The following is a 27,235-nucleotide window of genomic DNA, read 5'->3' as shown; positions in this document are numbered from 1 at the left end:
GGGCATTTCAGATCCGAATGTCCACAACTGAAGAAAGGTCCAAAGAAGTTCAAAAAGAAGGCAATGATGGCGACTTGGAGTGCGAGTGATGACTCAAGCTCCGACGAGGAAACCTCTACAGAACAAGCCAACCTGTGCCTGATGGCACACGAAAATGAGGTAACTTCTGAATCCACTAGTGATTTTACTTTTGAAGAATTGCATGAAGCTTTCTATGATTCAATTGATGAATTAAAGAAACTAGGGAAGAAAAACAAAGAACTGAAATTGGAAAATCAGTCCTTAGTAAAACATGCTGAAAACCTTTCAATTGAAAAAACCACCTTGATTCAAGAAAATCAAAACTTAAAGAATGAAATTAACAAGCTGAAACCTATAGTAGATAAGTTCACCTTAAGTTCAAACAAACTAAATATGATCCTTGATAATCAGAAAGCTATATATGATAAGGCTGGACTTGGCTATAAACCTCTGAAGAAACAAAAATTTTTGAAGGATATTTATGTAAATTATTCAAGTAACAAGTCTACAAGTATTACTTGTTTCAAATGTGGAAGAATAGGACATAAATCATACACATGTCTTATTAACAAATATGCAAACACAAAGAAAATATGGGTTCCAAAAGGAACCATTTTGACTAACCAAAAAGGACCCAAGAAAGCTTGGGTACCTAAGACAGAAACTTGACCTCTACTTGCAAGTGTGTCTAGCATCCCAAGAAGGAAACAGGAAATGGTATCTTGACAGTGGATGCTCGAGACACATGACTGGTGATGAATCATAATTCATCACGCTTGATGCTAAGGATGGAGGGATGGTCACCTTTGGAGATAATGACAAAGGAAAGATCATCGGGATAGATAATATTGGTATCACTCCCTCCAAATACATTGAGAATGTTTTATTAGTTAAAGGTTTAAAGCATAACTTACTTAGCATTAGTCAATTCTGTGATAAAGGGTATAAAGTAGTTTTTGAATCATCTGTTTGCATTGTGACTAGTCCTATTAACGATGGTATTAAATTTATAGGACATAGACATGGCAATGTTTATATGATAGATTTGAATGATTTAGCTAAATTAGACATGCAATGCCTAGTTTCCTTAAATGCTAAAACTAATGAGACTAGTTGGCTGTGGCATCGTAGACTTGCACATATTAGCATGCATTCTCTTTCAAAATTAATTAAGAAAGATTTAGTACTTGGTTTGCCAAAACTGAATTTTGAAAAGGACAGAATTTGTGATGCATGCCAATTAGGTAAACAAACTAGAGTATCATTTAAATCCAAAAATACTGTTTCAACTTCTAGACCATTAGAGCTCTTACATATGGACTTATTTGGACCAACTAGAACCACTAGTCTAGGAGGAAAACGATATGGCTTTGTAATTATAGATGATTACTCTCGTTTTACTTGGGTTTTCTTTTTGGCACACAAAAATGAAACTTTTCATATTTTCACTAAATTTCATCGAAAAGTCACTAATGGAAAAGGGTTTTCAATTCAAAATATTAGAAGTGATCATGGAACTGAATTTGAAAATCAAGATTTTGAAAATTTTTGTGATGAAAATGGAATTGGCCATAACTTCTCTGCTCCTAGGACACCCTAACAGAATGGGGTAGTTGAAAGAAAAAACAGAACCTTAGAAGAAATGGCCCGTACCATACTTTGTGAAAGTAACCTTCCAAGATATTTTTGGACGGAAGCAATTAACACAGCATGTTACATTTTAAATCGTGCTTTGATTAGACAATTTTTAAAGAAAACTCCTTATGAACTTTGGAAAGGAAGAAAACCAAATATTGCATATTTTCATGTCTTTGGTTGTCGATGTTTTGTATTAAATAATGGTAAAGAAAAACTTGGTAAATTTGATGCAAAATCAGATGAAGCAATCTTTCTAGGTTACTCCTCAACTAGTAAAACATTTAAAGTTTTCAACAAAAAAACTTTAGTAGTTGAGGAATCCATACATGTTGTTTTTGATGAATCTAACAATCTTCCTTCAAGGAAGAATGAGGGTGTTGATGATGCAGATCCACTAATAGAAGGTATGAAGGAGATCACTCTGAAAGATTCAGCAACTCCAGAAGACAAGGATCAAGAAGACGAACAAAATGAGAAAAGTGAAGAAACTCAAGAACAACCTCAAGGTACAAATGACCTACCCAAAGAATGGAGGTATGTTCACAACCACCCTAAGGAGTTAATTATTGGTGATCCTATGCATGGGGTAAAAATCCATTCTTCACTTAGAGATGTAGTTAATCATTGTGCTTTTGTATCTCATCTTGAACCTAAAACTTTTGAAGAAGCTGAAAATGATCATAATTGGATTAATGCTATGCAAGAGGAACTTAATCAATTTGAAAGAAATAATGTTTGGACCTTAGTATCAATACCTAAAGTTTATTCAATAATTGGCACAAAATGGGTCTTTAGAAACAAATTAGATGAGCATGGAAATGTAATTAGAAATAAAGCAAGACTGGTTGCTAAGGGATATAATCAAGAAGAAGGAATTGATTTTGATGAAACCTTTGCACCTGTTGCTAGATTAGAAGCTATTAGACTTCTTCTTGTTGGGAATAGTGTCCCAAAGCTAATCGTCAGCCTGTTGACGGTTGTGCTCCTTTTGTATTAGTACATGAATTATAAATAAATAAAAGTTATTTTGGTATTTTTTCATCACAAATGTTTCATCTTCTAATGAACTCCTGTGTTGTGGTGAAGTCCTTAGGACTATTTAGACTCGACAAAGGAGGATTTGTCGCTTAGTCCTTAAACATGTTCGCGACCAAATGATACGTTGTTACCAAGGACGACAATATTTATCGAGCATAGGTCGTTGTGTGCCATATGGGTTGGTTGTCCTCATAACCAAAGAGTGTGGAGACACTGGTATGGCATACAGGTGAGATGTAATGGTACATCTGCACTGAACGTGACCAACTCCGGAGCTATTTCTGCTGTCAAGATTTGCTCCGATGGGATATGGGTATAAATGTCCCTCCGACCTGAGACCGCCACGGTGACTTGCAAGCAACTCACTGCACTTAGGCACTGGACTACCTGAATTTCTAATTCAGTGACGGAAGGTTGCTGGGTGTAGTCAAGTACTTGACTTGTCGGTGCGTGTGTCAAGATGGAATTGACCACTCCAGTTTAGGAGCTGTGTACAGTCGTGTTTCAATTTAGCAAAACCTTAGCCAGGGTAGTCCTAGTGAGGAGTCACAGGACTAATTGAGTTGAGCACGATTCGGATGATATCATCAGGGTTGACAGTTTAACCCTGAGTCATCCTAAACACAGGGGTCAAAAGGGATGAATTATACGGTAACCATATTCACGTAGGTTCTAAATGTTGCGATTGTGATTATTCGACCTATCCGGTCGTCGGGTACCATTGCTAGATGGTCACTTCGATTAGTACAGAAATTGGTTCCTGTCCTATCGGCTTAGGTTCGAACCTGCGGGGTCACACACATTAGAGGTTCCTTTCTGATCTGATGGCTGATTATGAGTCTTATCTATCTGGGACTCTATGATTGAGAATTAGGATTCTCTAATCATGAGTTCCACACAATTTGGGTACCGGGGTCAAAATTTTGAATTTCAAATTTTGAATTTGAAATTTGAACTCTTTGATCAGGGTTTCATATCGATGGTCTCTGATGCCTGATTGTCCATCAGATTTGGACTCAATATTTATGAGAGGTTTAATTAGTGATTTAATCACTAATTAACTCAATTTGATTGAGTAATTATTTTTGGATCAAGTCCAATTGAATTGGATTCAGTTTGGATTGACCCGATTAGGTTAAATGTTGACCTAATCGCTAAGGTGGTTTAGTCCCTGATTTGATCAGGGGTTAGGTTTAGTTAATTCTTGATTTGATTAGAATTTTATTAAGCCTAATTAAGCCTAATTATGTTGGGTTTAATTTGGTCTAATTGTGCTCAACCTATTTTAAACTAGGTTGGCTCAATTTGAATCAAACCACCTTGTTTTAAATTCCCTGCGTCACCCAACTTCCTTGCACCCATTTGAATTCACGAGAAGAAACTTCTCGTGAAATTTTTCTCATGCAAAACCCTTCCCCACGTCCTCATTTGTGCACCATATGGATGGATAAAATAATTAGTTAGCCATTCAAATTCAAAGCATGTTTGAATTTGAATGGATAACTTATCACTTGCCCTTTCATCCTTATCCATTTTGTGCGCCACATTACTTACACGAGAAAAGGTTTCTCGTGAAACTTTTTCCATGCACAAAGAGCCACGCCCCTTCTCTTCTCATGCCCAAAAGGATAGGGATAAGTTGGTTTTCGTTTGAATTCAAATTTGATTTGAATTCAAATGTATAACCTCTTGTCTTTATCCTCTCATGCGGATAAGACACGTTCGATGTTGTTTTAAAAAGAGGAGAAAGGTGGGACATGCGTAGAAAAATTAGGAGAGAAACTTTGGGGCGTGAGGAAGGCTTCTGCGCAAGGTGAAGGTCCAAAACCTTCCGAGAGAAAAAGAAAGAAAAGAGAAAAAATTGGGCACAGGGTTTTTGGTGTGTACCCTAGGGTTTCTACCTAGGGTTCGGGAAGTGAGATTGGTGTGCCACGAGTGTCGTGAGTCCACCAAATTTCAGAGAGAGATCTATCAGCCTCTCAAGTAATTGTGCAGATAATTCGGAGCATCTGAGAAGTCGGTACACATCGATCGAAGGAGTTCGATCAACATCTGCCATCAAAAGGGTGAAATCACGAACTAGCATTCGTGAGGAGCTGATCAGACAGGAGCTTCGTGTGGATGATCCGCAGAGGCCAGACAGTTGGGTAGCTGCGACGTGATGATCAGAGCCCTCCGACGGTGATCAGATTACGGTGATCGACTACCCGCAAAAGGTGATGTGTTCTGAACACAGTACTGTAAAATGTTTACTGATTCAAATTTGAATTTCAAATTTAAATGCATACTGTTGTATCATATTTAGATCCTAGTGTAGGGTTAATTAGTATTAATTAATGAGATTAATTAATAATTTTGCTGTAAAATAGTAATTTTGAAAAAATTTTAAAATTATCATTTTGCCTCTGCACTAAATTTTCGCTTCAATTGGTATCAGAGCAGGTTCTAGAATATGATATACATATGCATGCGTAGATTAAGGTGTAATCTATAAGTTTAAATTTGAAATTCAAAATTTGAAATTCAAAATTCAAAAAGATTTAAAATTTGAAATTTGAAATTTGTTAGAAGTTTCAAATTTGAAATTCAAAATTTGAAATTTGAAATTTGAAATTCGAAATTTGAAATTTGAAATTCAAAATTCAAAATTTAAAATTTGAAATTTGATTGAAATCTCAAATTTGAAATTCGAAATTTGAAATTCGAAATTTAAAATTTGAAATTCAAAATTCAAAATTTAAAATTCAAAGATTGAAAATTTAAAATTTGAAATTTGGTTGAAATCTCAAATTTGAAATTTGAAATTTGAAATTCGAAATTTGAAATTTGAAATTCAAAATTCAAAATTTGAAATTTGAAATTTGGTTGAAATCTCAAATTTGAAATTTGAAATTTAAAATTCAAAATTTGAAATTTGAAATTCAAAATTCAAAATTTAAAATTCAAAGATTGAAAATTCAAAATTTGAAATTTGGTTGAAATCTCAAATTTGAAATTTAAAATTTGAAATTTGAAATTTAAAATTTGAAATTCAAAATTTAAATTTTGAAATTTGTATATTTAGATATACATGATCCAAGTAGCAAGTAATCTAATTGGGTTGGTTGCCATGGCCGTCCGGTCATAGGAGAAAAGTAGGGTTTAAAGGCCCTCTCTTCCCATTCGATGGGGTCTCCTATGGCGGTAGGGGTGCCGATGCAATTATATCCCATACCGATGAAGCAGCGAAAGGACTTAATTAAGAAATTTATCATGAATGTGTTAGATTAGATCTAAAAAAAAATTTATGATTTATTTTGAGTTATTTTCTGTTATGAAATGAGCAATAGAATTGCTGTTTATGAAATGTGCTGACCCGTTTGTGAAATGAGTTAACACATTTGGTGAACAGAAAATAAAATCTTTCAAATTTGAAAATTATTTTTGAAATGCCAAATCCTGACCCATCAGCCCAAGTACTTAATTAAAAGAATTAAGTGTTGTCTAGTAGGTCTAGAATTGTGAATTAAGACCTAAGACAATTGCATAAACTTTTGGGTCAATGGGTTAGATGAATTAGGTCCATAATTGAGTTAGACCTAAGGTTAGTTTAAAAAATGGACGAATTGGAGTAATTGGTCAAATCTAATCAAAAGTTGAATTAGATTAGGTCAAGGATACTCTAGACTCAACTTCAATAGTTGTAGTTGAATGGGTCCATGTCTTTAACTAGACCAAGATGGACTTAATTCATGGCTACGCGGTGGAGCTCTATTTACTAAGTTGATCAAAATTAAAACTAATGAACCGGTTGGTGTCTAAGGTAAGTTCGGCAGTTTTGACCAGTGGTTCTTAAGCGGGAGCTACTCGCATTGATTCGATCATTGACGAGTTAATGGCAAATCCCCACCACTGATCTCACTTACCTGGCCAATCTGGTAAGTTAGATTTTGATTAGATCACTTGGTGATTAGAGCTCACCCATGTCATTAGGTAAATCAGTATGACTGATTTAGGTGCTCCTAATGTCAGTTTTAATTAAATCCTTTTTAATCTGACTTGGTGAAGTCAGTGGGAGGATTGAAATTGGCTGGATGATTTCTTCTCTACTATTCTTTAATAAAATCTTCAAAATTATTAAGTCCCTAAAATGATTAAGTTATAATGATAACTAAGTCATAGCCTCCCATTAAGTGAATGATAATGAGTCCATTAGTTCAATGATCATTGGAGGCCCAAAGGCCTGGTACTCATTGGCTAATGGAATTATTATTCATAATATGATAATTTGATTGAGTCTTTCTGATGGTGGTTAGGTTGGCCGGCCAAAGTCGGGCCTGATCATTTATTGGTCCGATTCACTAAATTAAGTCATGTTAATGGTTGGACCTAACCAGATCTTTTCAGTGGAGGCCAAAGCCTACTGATTAGGTTCTGGGGCAAAATAAATTACTAGAAGTTGTTTAGAGAAACAACTGGTTAAGAACCTACCCATAGATGCACATGGGTTGACCAACCAAAGTTGGGCTCGTGTGTAGTCTGTGTGGATTCTAGTACCCATTAAGGAATTAAAGTAATTTCTCGAATTGGAGGATGAGGCTACCAGTTCGTAAAAATATTGGGAAAAACTTTAGACTAAAGTCCAAGTCTTTAGTATTAATTTATGTACTAATAGAGGTCTCGTTTTCCTTTAAGCAGCTATGGTCACTACCCTGTCGCTCCGGTCATTATTAGATAATGACAAGCTCATGGGACTCAATTTCGATAGCTGGTATCGAAAATTAAAAATCGTCCTTGAGCATGAACGGATCCTTTATGTAGTAACGGATCCAGCACCTGAGGAGCCAGCTTCGAATGCTAGTAAAGCGATCCGAGACACTTACTTGAAGTGGCTCAATGACCGCACCACCGTTCGATGTATTATGCTGGCAGCAATGAATGATGAGTTCAGCCGAAGGTTTGAGAACGTCCAGCCACAAGAGATGCTTCAAATGTTGAACGACTCCTTTGGCACGCCTGACGATGTTGAAAGGCACAAAACTAGTTGTGCTATTTTCAATGCTCGGATGAGGGATGGGGCCTCAGTCACTGATCATGTACTGTATATGATCGAGATGATTGAGCGCCTAAGCAAATTGGGCTTTCCTCTGCACGAGCAGCTCGGTAAGGATGCGATCCTTAATTCCTTGCCCAAGTCCTTCCTCCCATTCTTTACTCATTTTCGAATGACAAAGCCTGCAGTAAACTACCACGGATTGTTGGGGTTGCTGCAGAACTTTGAGAAGGATCACCAACTCCATAAGGAGTCGGTGAATGTAGTGGAAAGGTCTTCTTCTCGTCGTCAACCCTTTGGGAAGCGGAAGAAGAACAAGAAGAAGAAAAATAAGAAGGTGCAATCTCATGCTGGGACAGTAGCACGGGGTCAGATCAAGAAGCGCAAGCATGACCAGAGCCAGGCGGAGTGCTTCTTTTGCAAGAAGCACGGGCATTGGAAGAGGAACTGTCCTCAATACATTGCCTCCCTGGACCCGAACAGGCCAAAGAAGAAGCAAGGTAATTATATGATAACTCCTTGCAACTTTTCGATTTGTGATACTACTGCCTGGGTATTGGATATCGGAAGCCCTTATCATATTTGTAATTCGATGCAGGGTCTGCAGGTCAGTAGGAGATTTGATGAAGGCGAGAGGTTCCTGAATGTTGGAGATGGAAGCAAAGTTCCAGTTCTAGCTTTAGGAATCATGAGTCTTGTAATCAATTCTCGTAATGTAATTCTGAGTGAATGTCACTATTGTCCAAGTTTTTTATTAAATATTATTTCTGTAGGCCTTTTGGCCATGTACGGTTATGATTTTTTAATAAAAAGAAATATTTGCAATATCATTTTGAATGGTGTTACAATATTTGTTGGACAATTAAATAATGGAATTTACTTACTATCACAGCCTGTTAATGTGGTTCAAAAATTCGGTAAATGCTCTAGAATAGATAATGTGTCAGAAGTCTACCTTTGGCACTGTAGGCTAGGTCATATCAATAAGAACAGGATAAACAGGTTGGCTCAAGAAGGAATTCTTGAAGTTAGTGATTGTGAATCACTTCCAACCTGTGAGTCCTGTCTTCTTGGAAAGATGACCAAGTCACCTTTTACTGGAAAAGGTGAGCGAGCCAGTGAACTCTTAGGTCTGGTACATTCTGATGTATGTGGACCCATGAGCTCAAGTGCAAGAGGTGAATTTTTCTACTTCATAACCTTCACAGACGACCTATCTAGGTATGGGTATGTCTATTTAATGAAGCATAAGTCGGAATCATTTGAAATGTTCAAACTATTCTGAAATGAGGTAGAAAAACAAACTGGAAAGTGTATTAAAACTCTTCGATCTGATCGAGGAGGTGAATACCTTTCCAATGAGTTTCTGACGTATCTAGGGGAGAATGGGATTCTCTCTCAGTAGACTCCTCCTGGAACACCACAGCATAATGGTGTGTCTGAAAGGAGGAATCGGACCCTGTTAGACATGGTTCGATCCATGATGGGGTTTGCTGGTCTGCCGATCTTCCTCTGGGGATATGCGCTCGAATCGGCTTGTTACCTTCTAAATAGAGTTCCGAGTAAGTCTGTAGCCAAAATGCCATATGAGATATGGATAGGACGTAAGCCAGTACTCTCGCACCTTAGGGTTTGGGGGTGTCCGGCTTATGTTAAACGTTTAATTACAGACAAGCTTGGACCTAGGTCTGACAAGTGTAATTTTATAGGGTACCCAAAAGAGACCAAAGGGTATTATTTCTACCTTGCTGATGAGCAAAAGGTGTTTGTCAGTCTTAAGGCAATCTTTTTAGAAAAGGAGTTCCTTAATGAAGGAACTATTGCCTCTAAAGTCGAACTTGACGAAGTTCGACAGGTGAAAAAACCGACACATGTTACTGAACCTGAACCGGATTTGATTAGATCAGATCCGGAGCCCATTGATTATGCACCCTTAAGGCGGTCTGGTAGAGTACCACATCAACCGGACAGATATTATGGTTTCTTGGTCCGGGATGGTGATCCTATCGAACTTGATGAAAATGATGAGGATCCGATCACCTACATGGATGCAATGCAGAGACCTGACTCTGAGAAATGGCTAGAGGCCATGAAATCCGAAATGGAGTCCATGAAGGTCAACGATGTATGGATATTGGTTGACCCACCCGAAGGAGTAAAACCCATAGGGTGTAAGTGGGTCTTCAAAAGGAAGAGGGGCGCAGATGGAAAGGTGGAGACCTATAAAGCCCGTCTGGTTGCCAAGGGATATCGTCAACGTTATGGTATAGACTATGACGAGACATTTTTTCCTGTGGCAATGCTCAAATCCATTCGGATTATGCTTGCGATAGCTGTCCATCTGGACTATGAAATCTGGCAGATGGATGTGAAGACAGCTTTCCTAAACGGAGAGCTGGACGAAGAGGTGTATATGATACAACCTGAAGGGTTTACATCCACAGATGAGTCTAAGGTGTGCAAGCTACAGAGGTCCATTTATGGACTTAAGCAGGCATCTCGGAGTTGGAACATACGTTTTGATAGGACGATCAAAACGTATGGCTTCGTTAAGAATGGAGAAGAACCCTGCATTTATAAGTGGGCTAATGGTCCAGCAGTAGTATTTCTTGTATTGTATGTGGATGACATTCTCTTAATCGGGAATGATGTCCCTGCATTACAGGGAATAAAGATTTGGCTATCGTCACAGTTCTCCATGAAGGATTTGGGAGAAGCTTCCTACATCCTAGGGATGAGGATCTATAGGGATAGATCCAAAAAGTTGCTTGGCTTATCCCAGTCCACGTACATTGATACTATGCTGAAAAGGTTCAGCATGAAAAATTCCAAGAAAGGCTATCTACCGATAGGCCATGGAATTTCTCTCTCAAAGAGGGATTGTCCGACAACACCTCAAGAGAGAGAGCGTATGGATAGGATTCCATATGCTTCAGCAGTGGGATCTATCATGTACGCCATGACATGTACACGACCAGATGTGACATACTCACTAGGGGTAGTGAGTAGATACCAATCTGATCCAGGAGAGAATCACTGAAAGGTTGTTAAAACCATCCTGAAGTATTTGAGAAATACTAAGGACCAGTGGCTTATATATGGTGAATCGGACTTGAGACTTATAGGGTTTACAGACTCTAGTTTCCAGTCTGATCGAGATGATAGCAAGAGTGTGTCAGGATTTATTTTTACCCTTAATGGTGGGGCTGTCTGCTGGAAGAGTTCCAAGCAGCACACTGTGGCTGATTCAGTATGCGAGGCGGAGTATATTGCTGCATCAGATGCTGCCAAAGAAGCGGTGTGGCTGAGAAAATTCATCACCGAGCTCGGAGTAGCACCCTCCCTTGTTGGTCCAGTTCTGCTCTACTGCGACAGCTCTGGAGCCATTGCTCAGGCGAAGGAACCAAAGGCACACCAGCGGACGAAGCATATTCCGCGTCGCTACCATCTCATCCGGGAGATCGTGGATCGAGGTGACGTCGACCTTCAGAAGATCGACGGAAAGGAGAACCTGGCCGACCCATTCACTAAAGCCATTGCGGTGAAGGAGTTCAACGACTACAAGTCGAAGATGGGTATTAGATACTGCACCGATAGGCTTTAGGCCAAGTGGGAGATTGTTGAGAATAGTATCCCAAAGCCAATCGTCAGCCTGTTGACGGTTGTGCTCCTTTTGTATTAGTACATGAATTATAAATAAATAAAAGTTATTTTGGTATTTTTTCATCACAAATGTTTCATCTTCTAATGAACTCCTGTGTTGTGGTGAAGTCCTTAGGACTATTTAGACTCGACAAAGGAGGATTTGTCGCTTAGTCCTTAAACATGTTCGCGACTAAATGATACGTTATTACCAAGGATGACAACATTTATCGAGCATAGGTCGTTGTGTGCCATATGGGTTGGTTGTCCTCATAACCAAAGAGTGTGGAGACACTGGTATGGCATACAGGTGAGATGTAATGGTACATCTGCACTGAACGTGACCAACTCCGGAGCTATTTCTGCTGTCAAGATTTGCTCCGATGGGATATGGGTATAAATGTCCCTCCGACCTGAGACCGCCACGATGACTTGCAAGCAACTCACTGCACTTAGGCACTGGACTACCTGAATTTTTAATTCAGTGACGGAAGGTTGCTGGGTGTAGTCAAGTACTTGACTTGTCGGTGCGTGTGTCAAGATGGGATTGACCACTCCAATTTAGGAGCTGTGTACAGTCGTGTTTCAATTTAGCAAAACCTTGGCCAGGGTAGTCCTAGTGAGGAGTCACAGGACTAATTGAGTTGAGCACGATTCGGATGATATCATCAGGGTTGACAGTTTAACCCTGAGTCATCCTAAACACAGGGGTCAAAAGGGATGAATTATACGGTAACCATATTCACGTAGGTTCTGAATGTTGCGATTGCGATTATTCGACCTATCCGGTCGTCGGGTACCATTGCTAGATGGTCACTTCGATTAGTACAGAAATTGATTCCTGTGCTACCGGCTTAGGTTCGAACCTGCGGGGTCACACACATTAGAGGTTCCTTTCTGATCTGATGGCTGATTATGAGTCTTATCTATCTGGGACTCTATGATTGAGAATTAGGATTCTCTAATCATGAGTTGCACATATTTTGGGTACCGGGGTCAAAATTTTGAATTTCAAATTTTGAATTTGAAATTTGAACTCTTTGATCAGGGTTTCATATCGATGGTCTCTGATGCCTGATTGCCCATCAGATTTGGACTCAATATTTATGAGAGGTTTAATTAGTGATTTAATCACTAATTAACTCAATTTGATTGAGTAATTATTTTTGGATCAAGTCCAATTGAATTGGATTCAGTTTGGATTGACCCGATTAGGTTAAATGTTGACCTAATCGCTAAGGTGGTTTAGTCCCTGATTTGATCAAGGGTTAGGTTTAGTTAATTCCTGATTTGATTAAGATTTTATTAAGCCTAATTAAGCCTAATTATATTGGGTTTAATTTGGTCTAATTGTGCTCAACCTATTTTAAACTAGGTTGGCTCAATTTGAATCAAACCACCTTGTTTTAAATTCCCTGCGTCACCCAACTTCCTTGCACCCATTTGAATTCACGAGAAGAAACTTCTCGTGAAATTTTTCTCACGCAAAACCCTTCCCCACATCCTCATTTTTGCGCCATATGAATGGATAAAATAATTAGTTAGCCATTCAAATTCAAAGCATGTTTGAATTTGAATGGATAACTTATCACTTGCCCTTTCATCCTTATCCATTTTGTGCGCCACATTACTTACACGAGAAAAGGTTTCTCGTGAAACTTTTTCCACGCACAAAGAGCCACGCCCCTTCTCTTCTCACACCCAAAAGGATAGGGATAAGTTGGTTTTCGTTTAAATTCAAATTTGATTTGAATTCAAATGTGTAACCTCTTGTCTTTATCCTCTCACGCGGATAAGACACGTTCGACGTTGTTTTAAAAAGAGGAGAAAGGTGGGACGTGCGTAGAAAAATTAGGAGAGAAACTTTGGGGCGTGAGGAAGGCTTCTGCACAAGGTGAAGGTCCAAAACCTTCCGAGAGAAAAAGAAAGAAAAGAGAGAAAATTGGGCGCAGGGTTTTTGGTGTGTACCCTAGGGTTTCTACCTAGGGTTCGGGAAGTGAGATTGGTGTGCCACGAGTGTCGTGAGTCTACCAAATTTCAGAGAGAGATCTATTAGCCTCTCAAGTAATTGTGCAGACGATCCAGAGCATCCGAGAAGTCGGCACATATCGATCGAAGGAGTTCGATCAACATCTACCATCAAAAAGGTGAAATCACGAACTAACATTCGTGAGGTGCTGATCAGACGGGAGCTTCGTGTGGATGATCCGCAGAGGCCAGACAGTTGGGTGACTACGACGTGACGATCAGAGCCCTCTGACGGTGATCAGATTGCGGTGATCGACTACCCGCAAAAGGTGATGTGTTCTGAACACAGTACTGTAAAACGTTTACTGATTCAAATTTGAATTTCAAATTTAAATGCATGCTGTTGTATCATATTTAGATCCTAGTGTAGGGTTAATTAGTATTAATTAATGAGATTAATTAATAATTCTACTGTAAAATAGTAATTTTAAAAAAGTTTTAAAATTACCATTTTGCCCCTGCACTAAATTTTCGCTTCACTTCTTGCATATGCTTGCTTTATGAAATTCAAGTTATTTCAAATGGATGTTAAAAGTGTATTTTTAAATGGTTATATCTCTGAAGAAGTATATGTAGAACAACCCCTTGGATTTGAAAATCATGCTTTTCCTAATCATGTCTTTAGATTAAATAAAGCTTTATATGGATTAAAACAAGCACCTAGAGCATGGTATGAAAGGCTAAGCAAATTTTTACTAAATAATGGTTTTTCAAGAGGTAATGTAGATACAACCCTATTTATTAAAAGAAATCAAAATGATATGCTAGTTATACAAATTTATGTTGATGACATAATTTTTGGGTCTACTAATGAATTCCTTTGTCAAGACTTTGCTAAGCTTATGCAGGGGGAGTTCGAGATGAGCATGATGGGAGAACTCACCTTCTTCCTCGGACTCCAAATCAAACAATCAAAAGAGGAAATCTCCATCACCCAAAGCAAGTACACCAAGGAACTACTCAAAAGATTTGGAATGGAGAACTGCAAACCAATTGGCACACCAATGAGTCCCTCATGTAAACTTGACAAGGATGATGAAGGTAAAAGCGTAGACTTAAAATACTACAGAGGTATAATTGGCTCATTATTATATTTAACTGCAAGTAGGCCTGATATCATGTTTAGTGTTTGCTTATGTGCTAGATATCAATCTAATCCTAAAGAATCTCATTTGAATGCTGTTAAAAGAATCCTTAGATACTTAAATGATACTCAAACTCTAGGGTTATGGTACTCTAAGGACTCACAAATTGATTTATTAGGATATTCAGATGCTGATTTTGCTGGATGTAAATTAGATAGAAAAAGCACAAGTGAAACTTGCCAATTTCTTGGAGTTAACCTAATCTCATGGTTTAGCAAGAAACAAAATTCAGTGGCACTGTCTACGGTTGAGGCCGAATACATTGCAGCCGAAAGTTGTTGTGCTCAAATCTTGTGGATTAAGCAACAACTCGAAGACTTTGGAATCAAACTTAATGAAACACCAATAAGATGTGACAACACAAGTGCCATAAATTTATCTAAAAATCCAATTCAACACTCAAGATCCAAACATATTGAAATAAGACATCATTTCATAAGAGAACATGTTCAAAACAAAAATATAATTCTTGAATATGTTTGCACTGAAAACCAATTAGCTGATATCTTTACAAAGGCCCTTAGTGAGGATAGATTCTGTGAAATTAGGAGAAATCTAGGAATTCTAGATCCATATGCCTAAATTCTCTCTCAATTTCTAAAGAATTGATGTCAAATATTCTTAGAGCTCAATTTCCAATATCTACCCTGGTCCCAAAAGCTCAAATTTATCTTTCTAAAAACTTATCATTGAGCAAAATTCCTTCTCCCAAAAGTTCGAATTTTTCTGGAATTTATTCGTATTTTTTCTGAATTTCTGAACTTCATGAGTCGACCCCCATGAGTCGACTCAATGGCAAACTTGTAAATCCCACCAACTTTCATCGGGTTCATTGTTTTTATACTGAATCCCTGTTTGTGAGACGACTCATCTTCTCATCGTCTTCCTTCCAAAAGCCATCTTCTCCAATTCTTTTTGTTCCAAATCCAAGGATCAAATTCGAAGCAATTCTTCCTCCTTCTCTCCACCAAAAATCGCCACCTTAGAAAGGGATTTTCTGTGTTTTCTCGCATTGCTTGGCGCGGTTGGAACGTGCCCTAGCACTTTACCGATCTTCCAAAATCCACTTCTTTTCTCCACCAAAATCCTTCTTCACTCTCGTGTGATCCCTCCTCCACTCAATTCAAGTCTCCTTGCCTGCTACTATAGTGGATATGGCTCCAAAGATGAAGCTTCCCCAAAGAAGAAAGTCAATCCGTGAGCCTGAAGAAATTGTCAGAAAGAAAAGGCAAGCTGGTCAGTCTTCCAGTGCTCCCACTCCAGTTTCAGTACCTGCTCAAGGTCCCTCTCAATCCTCCATAAGCCCCAGTGTGAATCCTCTTTCTGATAGAAAAGTAGAAACCGGGAAGAATATAGATTTTCGGTTCTTTGAGAAAGAAGGCTTTACTTTTGCAACTAAGATTAAAAACCAAGGATGGGAACTCTACTGCTCCCTTAAGGAAGTCACCTATATTGACCTAGTTAGAGAATTCTACCAGAACCTACATTATGGAAATGGGTCAGTGACTTCAACAGTCAAGGGAATTGATATCTGCTTGGATTCTAGGATATTGGGAGAAATACTTCAGTTGCCTAGTGAAGGATACTCATATATGGAACTCCCAATTAAAGAAGAGGGGATCAGAATTATTCTAGGAGAAACCTATTCAGGAAGTTTAAACAAATTGGAAGCAAAGATTTTGTCCATTGAGATGAGGGTCCTGCATCAGATTGTAACAAAGCTATTTTTTCCTAGGAGTGGTAGGCATGATCTACTGTCTGGCAGAGTTGTATGTATCATGTTTCATGTCATCACTCAGACCCCCCTGAACCTCCCTGCACTTATGATAGAGGCCATGAGAGAAACTTTGAACAGATCCAAGGCACACTTGTCTTATGGTATGGCCCTTACTAGAGTATTTAGGAGGTTTGGAGTTAGCTGTGAGGGGGAGGCACCTACCAAGCTATCTCATGTGGACACTTTCAACCAACACAGCCTGCACAGAATGGGAATTACAAAGACTGATGGTGGTTGGATTAAGGGCTCTGAAGAAAGAACTGAGGATAGAGCTGAAACAAGAGCTGAAGACAGAACTGAAGGCAGAGTAGAAGAAGAAGGTCCATCTTCTCCTGTACATGATTTCAGGACAGCATCACCAGATACACAGTTCATTCCTGATACAGAGGCTGGCCCTTCAGAGTTTACTAGGATGCCCACACCAGTGTATCAGCCAGAGATCAGAGCACATCCATCAGAGTTCAGACTGGCTGACGATCAGATCGAGCATATATCACAGCGTGTGGCTGCCTTGCTATCTAGTCAGTGGAGTAGTACTTCTTTTGTACCAGGAGCCACCTCTTCTGATCAGACCATTACTCCCCACATCTCCACTGTGATTCAGATGATGTCAGATCAGTCCATCCGGATCCAGCAACTTGAAGACACAGTCTGGAGATTGACTGGCAGAGTTCTAGACTTGCAGGGGCAAGTCCTTGCATTGGCCCATCCCAAGCCACAGGAGTCAACTGTTGAGGTCACAGACCTCACTGCAGAGGCAGGAAGGCTCAGAGGAGCACTAGAGGGAGGATATGAGTTACTGAGGAGAGAGATCCGAGGATCGAGTGAGCATGCTACCACTCAGTTCACTGCTCTACTTCAATCTGTTTTCAGAGCATTGAACGTACTTGATTCCATCCGGCTCACCCTTTCTGTTCAGTCCTTAGCATCTCAGCGTACTCAGCCACCCAGTTCATCTCGTTCTCCTGCTCGTGCCAGAGGCAGACGGGGTAGAGGACGCACTTCTGATCCATCAGCTTCTCATACCATATCTGATGACTCCGATCCATGATTTTGTCTTGATCATTACTAGATCCTAGGTGTTAGTGTCTTGTTCTAGGATCTGTATCTGGGGGCCATGTATTGACAATTAGCTGGTTAACTTTTATATTGTGAACTATGTATTGAAACAATTATGGTTTTAATGGAATCATCTTTTACTTATATTTCTACCTTTTGTAATGATGTTGATCATATTTTGGTCATATATATTCTCCTTGTTGAAATATTGTCTTCTCTTTGTTGTTGTTTGCTGTTGATAATTGCTATATTAAGGGGGAGCAAACTTCTGTGATAAACTCTAAAAGGAGAAGTTAACCATGTCTGATGATGTCAAAAAGGGGGAGAAAGTAAACAATTAAATAAAAAGCAACTCGCAACTCATCAAAAGCAAAACCTTAATTAAACAAAAAGCAAGCAACTCATTAAAAGCAAAACCCTAAATTATGAAAAAAAAAAAGGGGGGAGAAATTAAATAAAAAGCTACTCATCAAAAGCAAAACTTAAAAGCAAAACCCTAAATTATGAGTAATTTGGCATCAAACAGAAATTAAACAAAAAGCAATTCAATTATTGAGCAATTAAAGAAAAAGCAACCCATCAAAAGTAAAATTACAAATTATGAGAAATTAATTAAAGAATTTAAAGAATAATACCAAAAGTACAATGCTAAGTACAATGCAATTATGTAACTTTTAAATTACTTCTTTACATATGCTCTGATTTACTTTAAAAATTTAAATATGCTCTGATATACTTCAAAATTCCAATTTACCTTGATACATTTTAAGAAATTTAACTTACTCTGATACTCCCTAAAATTTCTTTTAACTTGCTCTGATACATTATAAAATTTGCTCTGATACAGTGTGAAATTTTCTCTGATACATTATAAAATCTTTTCTGATAACATTGTAAAAATTATTTTTCTTGCTCTGATACATTGCAAAATTTATTTCTTGCTCTGATATATCTTAAACTCAAAATGATCTAATATCCTTTTCAAATCTTTAAGAAAATGGACAAACTATTTTTGCATAAATATTACATGCCAAAAGAATCATACTCTTTTCAAGCATATACACCTATAATGCATTCTTTTGAAATTAGTGATTCACATAAATGTTTTTGTTCAAATATTTTGTCATCATCAAAAAGGGGGAGATTGTTGCTCCTAGATTGATTTTGATGATTACAAAGCAGATTGAAGGGATACAAATAATTTTAAATTGATAAAGTCCTTATGCTCTTCAAGGGCAAAATCATAATTTTACTAAAATCCTGATTTGATAGTATCATTTGGTAGAACAAATGATTTGTAAACTATTGGTAAAAATTTCATTATTTTTGGACTTATATTTTTGAAATTGTGAAGGTTTGAAGTGCATGAGTCAACTCATGGCACTATGAGCTGATTGGCACGCAAAAATTACCAATGGCACGTTAGTTTTCTGGCTTGGCACGACCTGTGAGTCGACTCATGGGTCGACCCACAAGGCATGAGTCGACTCATGAGTCGACCCCTGCTGATTTGAGCCAAGAATTTTCAGAAACGCATTCTCTGGTTTTTGCAACAGAGGTCGACTCATGAGTCGACCCCTGAAGCATGAGTCGACTCATGAGTCGACCCCTGCGACTGAAAATGTCAGCAACGGCTATTTTTTTGCCCGTTTTAATTGCCTTTTATGCTTTCTAAAAATCCTCTAACGGCTCTTTATCTGCCTAAATTATTTTCTCTTGCTTCTAATACAATAAAATGCTTCAAATGGTGAAAGAAATTGCAGATTAAATAGCAGATCAAACGTGAGATCAAAGAAGAGATAGGATCCGAAATCTGCACGAAAAAGCCTGAGATCAACGAGATATTTGAGAGAAAAAGAAAAGAGGATCCAAAATCCACACGAGAGATTGTGAAAGAGATTCAAGAGCTTTCAAAGAGAGGATTTGTCACGCCTACTGTTTCAACTTTGATCTAGAGATCGTTCAAAGCTTTCAAGAGATCTTCAATCAACGATCATCCTCTTCTCAAGTGTTCATTCAAGCGTTCATCCATCTTGAGAAAATTCAAAAAGGGTTTCTTCATTTGAGTAAAATTTTTATTGTTATATTCGCTCATTTAAGGAGCTATTATTGTATTAATCTGTGCTCTAAATTATCTTACTCTTGTAAGTAATTGTTCTTGTTTTTGGAGGATTTCCAAAACAAGGAAGGTTGATCCGAACCTGAAATCGGAGTATTTTGGGTTGACTTGTACCCGGGAAACAAGTGATCTAGCTTGGGATAGCTAGTGTCGGAGTTTCCGACGTTTTGTATTCGGGTTGAATACAAGTATAGTGGATTGAAATTCTCAAGTAGGAGCTTGGGGAGTGGATGTAGGTGCAAGGTTGGCACCGAACCACTATAAATTCTTGTGTTTGTGGTGTGCTTTATCACTTCACTTTATTTCTTTATTATATCTTTGCATTCCTGCTTTAGGTAATTAATATTGAATTAAAATCTTTGTCTTGTTCATCATAAGTTATTAATTAAGTCTAAATTTTTAGAAACCCAATTCACCCCCCCCCCCTCTTGGGTTGCATAGCTGGGCAACAACATGAAATTCTTTCATCAAGCCACTATTATTTGGAGGCATAGGAACCATATCAGGGTGCTCAGGGAGGCTAGAGTCCGTGGGTTACTAGCGATGAAGCCTTGGGTTCTTCAGGTCTAGATAGACTATGGCACTAGGAGAGCCAATCTTTTCGACCTCCGTCGCCTAGCAATTTAGTCTCAGAATAGAAGAATAGGGATCTTATTAGGCCCGTCTCTGAGGATGAGGTGCAGAAGGCACTCTGATCCATGACAGAGGATAAGGCCTCTGGACCTGATGGTTTTTCTCCACTCTTGTTTCGAAGATATTGTTAGAAACTTAGGATTGATAGATATATACAACGAAAGCATAAATTAAAATTTTAATTAATTATACAGTGAAATAAAAATTAATTTCAAACTAATTAACGTGAGATCTCACCACGATCAACCCTTGATCCCTCATAGTCGTTAAGATTAAGATTGAAAGAAGAAGATCAGATCTTCACCATTATGCAGATAGTTCTTCACCACAATTCGATGATCGTAGATGTCTTCATGATTCATTTGAAGTCGCACATACATCCAACCTTTACAGGTATCCACATAAAGTTGTTGTCTAATCAAAGTATCTAATCTCACTGGGGTGCTAGTTTTCATGCAGAGATCCTCTTTGATGGTAGATTTCTTTCTATCTTTACTGAAAATCCTTCTCAAGGATTTCAGCCTTCTCTCTTTGCAGATCATGCTCCACACACGAATGGATCAAGAACTCTTTTTGATCCTTTCTTGATTTTCTTCTCAAGGAGATCCATCCTCAGTCTTTCTTGATTTTCTTCATAAGAAAATCCAACCCTTTTCTTGATTTCTTTCTCAAAAAAATTAGTATGAAATCTAGCACCTCAATCTTCCTTGATTTTCTTCTCAAGAAAATCAGCACCTTCGCTTTTTCTTCCCTTCCCTTGGCATGTGCCCAACTCTTGGGCATGCAAAAATTCTGATGTCCAACTCCTGGACATGTAAGGGAGAGGGAGAGAGAGAGAGAGGTGGAGCATGTAAGAAAGAAGAGTTATAGGGCGTTGAAGACCACAAGAGGCGTTAAACCTCTTAGGCACATGAGAGCTAAAATGCGTGAGACTCTACTCACATCATCACCCCAAAACCCTTTTTGGCATGGCACATAAGAGGGGCATGGGACTCCTTTTATTTAGCATGAAATCAGATTTGACACTTCACAAAACATAGGGCATCCACTCCCTATTTTATACGTGTGAATAGGTTTCACATTAAACCTTATGGCAAGGAGATATGGGGCATGGATCAATCTCTTCACAAGTGAGGCACTAAGAGTCCTTCTAGGATTAGGATTCTTCTCAACACTTGGGTGTTGGTTTCCTTATGGCATGTAGAGTCCCATGATGCCTAACTTTTGTGCATAAGACACTCACGTAAGAAAAGCAGGCGCCAACTCATCGAGAGAGAGTCCTTCTGCTCATCAATCATCTTTTGATGGATAGAATCACAAGAGGTATGGGTTTTGACCAAATCAAAATTTTTATCTCATAAAAAATGAGCTTAGTTCAAATCAAAATTCTTATCTCATAAGAAATGGACTTGGACCAAATCAAAAATTCTTATCTCATAAGGAGTCCAATTGTCTTTGGATTTGATCATGCCAACTTGTTTACATATCAAATTAAATCAACCATCTGATCAGATACAATCTCTTGTGTGTGATCCCATAAGTTCTATTCTGTATGGTAGTGAAAAATATTATGATCTCTATCAACAATATCATTGAAACTTCTTTCAATGGATTGAAACAATTCTAACTCACTCAATGAGAATTATTGATTATCAAAATAATTTTCATGAATCCATAATCCACTAGTGATGCCTAGTAGCATGTAGTGGCATTCTAGCAGAATAAAATAGATAAATCTCTAGGTATAATTATCATATGATATAGTTCTTCTATCGTGAGTCTCAACAAGATGGAGGTTATAGAATTTTTCATCAAATCCCATCATCTGTCATACGTCAAATTTATTCAACTCGAGTTCTTGATATGAAAACTATAAAAAAAATTTTCACTATTCACACTACTCTGATCAAGATCTTCTAAGCTCGGTCTCATAAATCATATAAGACTAACTTTCTTATCTATCAAAGATGATAGATTTCATCTAAGTGCACATCTTGCTACAATAAACTTACTGCAGCCAAAGTACCGCAAGGCCCATATGGCTAGGAGACCAAGTGTATGTGCAGTCAAACTACAGTAACCCCATTGCGAATAGCCGAGGCACCATAGGTCAAAGATTAGTCAACTATTGCAGCATCAAGCAAGTCACTAATGAGTGAGTAGACATCCAAATGACTTTTCGTATTGATCACGCTCAGTATCTTTATTCTCTAACAATCATCTGTACTCTCGGTTTAGTATCCCCACACTGTAGACTCGAGATCCGTCCATCTTAAAAGAGAAGCGATTCGTGTATCGATCTATCTATATCAATCACCATCCCCATGATGATCCATCGATCAAAAATAATTTAGAAATTAGTCACCAATGATACATGCCTGAAATTTTTAATTTTTGAGAATATGTGTCATCATCTTATTAATTCTTTCGATGATTTATGGACACATATACAACATGAATGGTATAAGTAATCCGATAATAGAAACATCAAATCCAAAATTATATCCTAGCATAAATATATGTGTTTGCCTGATTGACTTATAGGACATACATCTAACAATCTTCTATTTACACTAAAGTCAATTAGCCATATACCTAAGTCCCATCTTCTCAAAATATACTTTAGTCTTTTATTGGCTAAGTAGTTTAATCAATGGATCTGCCATGCTATCCATGGAGACTATTCTCTGCACCTTAATGTAGCTTGTCATGAATAATGTGAAACCATCGCTCTCTATGTTGGGACTTCGGGTGAGATCTGAGCTCCATAGCTAAAGCTATAGCGCCATTATTGTCATAGTATAGTGTTATGGCATCTGTTAACACTACACTGAGATCTGCAACGAACTTCTTGAACCAGAAGACTTTCTTAGCAGCCTCAAAAGTGGCGATATACTCAGCTTCCATGGTAAAATCTATAATAATTGATTGTTTGAAACTCTTTCAATTCATCGGACCTCTATTGCATAAAAAAATACATCCTGATATAAACTTTCTATCGTCAACATCAGACATAAAGTCTGAATCTATGAATTCTTATACCCTCATCTCTAATCCTGATCTAAAGATCAAGAACATATCTTTAATCCTTTTCAAGAATCTAAGAATATTCTTCACAGCTATCTAGTGCACCTAGTCTGAATTTGACTGATATCTACTCATGACACTGACAACAGGAGCTATATTAGGTCGTATATACAATATGGCATATACGAGGCTCTCTATAGCTGCAGGATAAGAGATCTAGTTCATATGCTAAGTCTCTTTAAATATATTAGGATACATCTTTTTAGAGAGATTAATTCCATGCCTAAGGGATAGCAATCCCTTCTTGAAGTTTTCTATGCTGAACCTCTTCAGCACCTCCTCTATGTACATCTTCTATGAGAGGCCTAGCATCCTTTTAGATCTATCTCATAGATCATTATCCCAAATATAGGACATTGCCCCAAGATCTTTTTTTAGAAAATTTTTTAGACAACTATATCTTAACCGAAGTCAACATAGAAATATTCTTTCCGATCAAGAGGATATCATCCATGTACGATATGAGGAACGTGACAGCACTCCCATCGATCTTCTTACAAATATATGTCTCCTCTTTATTCTTGATGAAAGTAAACAATTTGATCACATCTTTGAAACAAGCATTCCAACTTCAAGATATTTGCTTCAATCCATTGCAGTTTGCATATCTTGTGACTTTCATCACTGAAAGTAAAATTCAAAGACTACACTATATAGATATCTTTCTCAAGATATCCATTCAAAAAGATAGTTTTCATATCCATCTACTAGATCTCATCATGATATGCTGTAATAGCAAGCTTTGTTCAAATGGACTTTAGCATATCCACAGGCGAAAAAGTCTTCTGATAGTCATTACTTTCGCATTGACTATAATCTTTCACCATAAGCTTTACCTTATAGGTCTCTACCTTACCATCCTAGTCTATCTTTTTTTTGTAGATCTATTTACATCCAATAGATACTATATCTTCTGATAGATCTACTAAGATTTAGACTTGGTTGGAGTGCATCGAGTTAACTCTTGACTTCATGGCTTCCAACTATTTTTCGGAGTCGATGTCTGACATCGTCTCATTGTAAATTTTAGGATCATCTCTATATTTTCTATCTCCCATGAAGAACATTTTTACTACTATCTCTATTAAAATACCTAAATATCTTTCAGGAGGATGAAAAATTTTACTCGATATATAAGGTGGAAGAGAAAGTGCATGTATTAATTAGCTCAGTATGAATAGGTTTTGCATGTTCGGTGACTCGTTGCTCTTCGGAGACTCTCTCTTCGAGTTATACTTTCCTCCCACTACCTCCATCTTGAATAAATAATTTTTTTAAGAAGATAGCATGTCGGCTCACAACTACATTATGATCCTCTAGAAAGTAGTATCTCATAGACTCTCTAGGATATCCAATAAAATGAGCCTTGTAGGATCTAACCTCTAATTTATCTGTCTATAATCGCTTGATATAGATCAGACATCTTCAAATCTTGATATGATCAAAACTCAATTTCTTACTATGCCACATCTAATACGGTGTGGTAAGAATAGATTTAGAAGGTATCCTATTCAACAGATAAATAGAAGTAAGCAATGCATGTCCCAAAAGAAATAAAAAAAATAAGTGAAGCTCATCATAGACCGAACCATATCTGATAGGGTTCGACTCCTCCACTCTGACACTCCGTTCAGATGAGATATTCCTAGAAGAGTTCATTATGAGACTATACCGTTTATCTTAAGATAGTTTAAAAACTTTCACTAAAGTATACACCTCATCGATCTGATCGAAGAATCTTAAAGAATTTTTTTGTTTACTTCTTTACCTTATATCTGAATTTTTTAAACTTTTCAAAAACTTTATATTTATATTTTACACATATCCATGCCATGAATAATCATCGATAAAGATAGTGAAGTAAAGATAACTACCTCTGTCCTACACATCGAATAAGCTGCACACATTAGTGTGTACTAGGACAAATATCTTAGTAGTCTTCTCCTCTTATCATACAAAAGAAAGTTTGGCCATTTTTTCTTAAAGAGTGGATTCACAAACTGGATAAGATACATGAGCCAAGAAGCTTATCTTTCTCCAATCTATTTATCCTATCCTCTCTAACATGACTAAACATGAAGTACCATATATACTTTATATCTACCTTAACTCTAGATCTCTCAGATCCTATGGTACTCACTATGAGTAGGTCTGACATGCCTTCAAAAAATATATCCTTCTTGTTCTTCAAAAATTCTAGATGTATGGGACAGTTTCCTTTCCAATTGGCTATTACAGTGGAAACACTTTTCCACGTTAGTGACCTTCTACTTCTTTACGGGCTTTTTCTTCTTCCAATTAGACTTTCTATTAGTAGTAGATCACTCCATAATGAGAACTGTATGCTTTGAACCCTTCAAGGCCTCTTTCAGCAGTTACCAACAATTCGACTTTGGTGCAGTCAATTTTATTCAGATAGTAATTTACTATAAACTGTCCATACGAATCAAAAAAAGATTACAGGATCAAATTTACTCGCAATTCCTTATGCATCACATGCTGAGCTTCTTAAGCTCTTATAAGTCTTTGATCATTGTCAAATAATAATCATGGACAGACTGCCCTTAGATTAACCATCAAATGATTTGGTAACATAGGAATATCCTGATCTAGAACTTAGCTTAACTTTTTGAAATATAAAACTATTTTAGGTTTCTGAGCCAGTCTTTATAATTAGGTTCAATTAGACTATTGGTCTCAAGAATGCAAGCGAGAGGGTTAAAAGCTAATATTTTTTATTTTTACAGAGAGTAAAAATTTTAGTTAAATTTTTATCTTTGATTTGAAATATTTATTTTAAGATTTTTTTTTAAAATAAACTTATCTCCTACTATTTTCTTGAATCTTTTACACTCCTCAGATAGAGAAATAAAAATTTTTCATGATTAGGATCTCAAGTGGATACTGCGGTCCTATAAATTTGAGTACCATGTCATCTAACAGTTATTGGTAATATGCAGATCAGTGAGTGGACAACTTTTGTCTAATACTTCTCAAGCAAGTTATAGCCATTTTTGGTCTCTAAGTCATATAGGCCTCACCTGATAGTTATTAGCCTAATTCCTTAGTTAAGTCAGACCCACCATTCAAAACATCGGTAAAGCCGTCATTAGATCCCTCACTTGATAATTATTAAATCCAACCCCATCTTTATCCTACAGCATCTCATTAGAGTGGTTGTATCTTTCTGATACAACTGAACCACTATGACCAGCCAAGAACAATCAATACCAGTAAAATGCCCGCACATCTACAACAATGGAAGACTGCTCAACTTAATATATTTTGAGGAGTTTTACTTCAGATCTCAATTATGATTATTTACATCTCATACAATAATCTGCAAGATATAAAAATAAAATCAGTGATGATCATGGATCTAAAGGATTTGGGCTCGAGCCATTAAGCTGAATTGAGGGTCTATGGGTCAAAATACAAGCACAGGCACGTCAATCAATTTGATCATCTTCAACTTCTTAAATCAATCCAAAACATATCCTCGATCTCATTGCGATCAACATCTTGATCTGACTTCAACCAATTACTCAAATAGGCCCATACTTATTGTATGGTTAGGCTTGTATTTGATCAACCAATGACGTACAACCAATCACATGATAGGACCCATATAATACATAATACAAAATTAATTACATCCCTTTATATCATATGAGACACGTGGGTCTCCAAATTATATAAATCTAGAGATGCTCGTAGGCACCCAAAATAAACAATTTTTATACATAGGGTCTGCAAAAATGATACATCATAGAAATGAGCAAAGGGATCGCAATACTATGATCATTACCACATGTATCTCGTACATGAAAATAGAAAATTTTAGATTTGGTTATTAAGCTGATTGCTTAACATGCATTTGAATAGACATCATGTGATCTCATCATAACAACCTTCTGATCTTATCAACCATCAATATTGGCTGATCAAATCAACCAACAAGATCAAATTTCATGATATCCAAATCTCATTAAATGATCCATAATATCCAAATCAGC

This window comes from Elaeis guineensis, chromosome 9 (assembly GCF_000442705.2).
Source record: "Elaeis guineensis isolate ETL-2024a chromosome 9, EG11, whole genome shotgun sequence".
Taxonomy (NCBI): Eukaryota; Viridiplantae; Streptophyta; class Magnoliopsida; order Arecales; family Arecaceae; genus Elaeis; species Elaeis guineensis.
The sequence above is the reverse complement of the archived record's forward strand: the minus strand, read 5'-3'. Positions refer to the sequence as shown.